The sequence below is a fragment of the Mus caroli genome, chromosome 16, assembly GCF_900094665.2.
Source record: "Mus caroli chromosome 16, CAROLI_EIJ_v1.1, whole genome shotgun sequence".
In the NCBI taxonomy this organism is placed as follows: domain Eukaryota; kingdom Metazoa; phylum Chordata; class Mammalia; order Rodentia; family Muridae; genus Mus; species Mus caroli.
In genome coordinates, this window is record NC_034585.1 from 74,632,785 (window position 1) to 74,636,845 (window position 4,061).

Genomic DNA, 4,061 nt, shown 5'->3' on the forward strand with positions numbered 1-4,061 from the left:
TTTAGGTCCGGCATGGTGATTCCACCAGAGGTTCTTTTATCCTTGAGAAGAGTTTTTGCTATCCTAGGTTTTTTGTTATTCCAGATGAATTTGCCGATTGCACTTTCTAATTCGTTGAAGAATTGATTTGGAATTTTGATGGGGATTGAATTTGTTAATACCCCAAGGTGCCCTTTTACAAATTTATTACTAGGATAGCAAATGTATAGGAAAAAATATCATCACATTCTTTTGCTTTTGATTCACATACATATATTTATATGAAAGCTACTCAATTTGTAGGATAACAAAGGAAGAAATGGAGTCATACCTTGATGGAGTGATACCCTGATCTGTATTTAGCTGTGGCCTACTCTTCTTGCAGATCTTTTAATTAACTCTCCATCTGAATGCAAGAATACTATGCCTCCTATATGGATAGATGGTGCTGTGTATGGTAATATAGGATACTTAAAAGTGATGACTGCAGCCTATTACATGTGAAGTCACTGCCTTTTTAAAACAAATGTATTTTGGTGGCAATTCATTTTCAATTTAGTCTAATGTCAAAAAGAAAGGAATATGGATCATAAGTCTAATGTTACAGTGTTTTTTCAATGGGACCAATCTGAACGAGTTTGCATTCTTATCCTTCAAATAACTATTTTTAATCTCTATGTTCTTTCAGAGGAAAAGGTATTTTCTTAATCAGTATGTTTTTCCAGGTAAACAAAATGTCATGATTCTGTTTATAGAGTTGTATAGAAAAATGAGCATAATTATTTTACACATCCAGCTTTTAATTAAATGATAAGTTTATGTTAAACTCTATAAAATAAAAACTGTAAAAATGTAATGGTATTACACTGAAAGACTAATTGAGTGAAGATGGGTGATTGGTTAGGTGAATGTAATCAACCAATATAAAACTCATGTGAATTATACTGTGAAAAACTCATATGAATCATATTACTCCATGAGTTAAATTTAAAAATTAAAAGACTAATATCCACTTAACAGTGAGTACATACCATGTGTTTTCTTTTGTGATTGGGTTACTTCACTCAGGACGGTATTTTCTAGTTCCATCCATTTGCCAAAGAATTTCATGAATTCATCATTTTTAATAGCTGAGTAGTATTCCATTGTGTAAATATATCACATTTTCTGTATCCATTCTTCTGTTGAAGGACATCAGGGTTCTTTCCAGATTTTGGCTATTATAAATAAGGCTGCTATTAGATGACAAGCGCCAAATATCCAAGATACAGTTCACAGGCCACATAAAGCTCAAGAAGAAGGAAGACAAAAGTGTGGGTGCTTCGGTCCTTCTTGGAGAACAAAATACTCACAGGAGAAAATATAGAGATAAAATGTAGAGACTGAAGGAAAGGCCATCCAAAGATTGTCTCACCAAGGGATTCTTCCATAAACAATTCCCAAACCCAGATACTATTGTGGATGCCAAGAAGTGCATGCTAAAAGGAGCCTGAAATGGCTCTCTACTGAGAGGCCCTGGCAGAGCCTTATAAATACAGAGGTATATGCTTGCAGCCAACCATTGGACTGGAGGTGGGGTGCCCAATAGAGGAGTAAGAGAAAGGAATGAAGGAGTTGAAAGGGTTTGCAACACCATAGGAGGAACAACAATATCAACCATCCAGGACCCCCCCCCCTGAGCCCCCCAGAGCTACCACGGACTAAGCCATCAACCAGGGAATACCCATGGCTACAGCTGCATATGCAGTAGAGGATGGCCTTGTCAGGCATCAATGGGAGGGAGGAGAGGTCCTTGGTTCTATGAAGGCTGGATAGATGCCCCAGTGTAGGGGAATTGAGAGCAGGGAGGTGGGAGTGGGTGGGTGGGTAGAGGAACACCCTCATAAAAGCAGCGGGAAGGAGGATGGGATATGAGTCTTCCAGGAAAGGGAGAAACTGGGAGAGGGGATAACATTTGAAACATAAATTTAGAAAATATCCAATAAAAGAATTAAAGGAACATACCAAAGTGAACAATGGTTGTCGCATATATTACCCAGTAATTTCTTTTCATAAAAAACGTTATACATATTTCACATCCAAAATTTTCATTTAATTATATTTGACCTGATTTTATATTTCTGAGTTAGAGGCCAGCCTGGTCTACAAAGTGAGTGCCAGGGCAGCCAGGGCTACACAGAGAAACCATGTCTCGAAAAACCAAAAAAAAAAAAAAAAAAAAAAAAAAAAGATTTTATATTTCAAAAAAGAATATTGTAACATCTCTCTTTTCAGAAATTACAGAATAGAAACAGGACAAAAATGAAGAAAAACTGACTCTGAATAGATTTTTCACATATAAATTAGAAAATTCACTTATAAATTAGAAATTATGTATGGGCCCAGACTAGAGATCACAAAAGTAGTACCATTTATGTTAAGAATATACAATAAGCCAGAGGTGCAAAATTATCTACAGTACAGCATACATTTGACTATCCCATTGGTTAAATTTATTGTTTATTTCCCTAAAATGTTATGCAAAGAATTAAACATATCCCAAACACAGAATAGAAAGTGAATGCAATCTAAATATTTCATAATAATCTTGTCCAATTTGTAGTTACTATCATATTTTAAGTTTGTTCTACATGTATATGCACATAATATTTATATATACATTCATATTGAAGCTCATAGAATAAGAAAAGAATATATATATATATGTATATACACTCATGGTTCTAAAATACAAAGTAAGTAAAGGTATAAGTACAGACATGAAGATAGTTACACATACACACACACACACATATATGTGTGTGTGTGTATTTATGTACATACGTATATATACATAAATACACACACACACACACATATATATGTGTGTGTGTGTGTGTGTGTGTGTATTTAGCTAGAGTTCTAATCACTGAGCTGTATGTATATGTGTACATAATCACTACACAGAGATATGTCTCTGTATCTCTATGTAATAATGCAACTAATGAAATGAAGGAAAGGAAAGTATGTTTTTGTAATGTATCAACAGTATTCATGATCTAAACCTGATACTGCATGAATCACAAGCTGCGAAGCTGACTAATCAGCTGCGTTCGTTCAGTGACCATATTGGAAGTTTAGAGAGATGTTTTTCCTTTCTTTTTTTAACATTTTTTATTAGTTATCTTCTCCCTTTACATTTCAAATGCTATCCTGAAAGCCCCCTATATTCTCCCCTCACCCTGCTCCTCTACCCACCACTCCCCCTTCTTGGCCGTGGCATTCTCTTATACTGGGGCATATAAAGTTTGCAAGACCAAGGGGCCTCTCTTCCCAATGATGACTGACTAGGCCATCTTCTGCTACATATGCAGCTAGACGCATGAGCTCTGGGGGTACTGGTAAGTTCATATTGTTGTTCCACCTATAGGGTTGCAGACCCCTTCAGCTCCTTAGGTACTTTCTCTAGCTCCTCCACTGGGGACCCTGTGTTCCATCTACTAGATGACTGTGCGCATCCACTTCTGTATTTGCGAGGAACAGGCACAAGAGACAGCTATTTCAGGGTCCTTTCAGCAAAATCTTGCTGCCATATGCAATATTGTCTGCCTTTGGTGGCTGATTATGGGATGAATTCCGGGATATGGCAGTCTCTAGATGGTCCATCCTTTCATCTCAGCCCCAAACTTTGTCTCTGTAACTCCTTCCATGGAAATTTTGTTCCCCATTCTAAGGAGGGGTGAAGTATCCACACTTTGGTCTTCCTTCTTCTTGAGTTTCATGTATTTTACAAATTGTATCTTGGGTAAACTAAGTTTCTGGACTAATATCCACTTATCAGTGAGTGCATATCATGTGAATTCTTTTGTGATTGGGTTACCTCATTCAGGATGATACCCTCCAGATGCATCCATTTGCCTAAGAATTTCATAAATTCATTATTTTTAATAGCTGAGTAGTACTCCATTGTATAAATGTACCACATTTTCTATATCCATTCCTCAGTTGAGAGACATCTGGGTTCTTTCCAGTTTCTGGCTATTATAGAAAAGGCTTCTCTGAACATAGTGGAACATGTGTTTTTATTACCGGTTGGAACAACT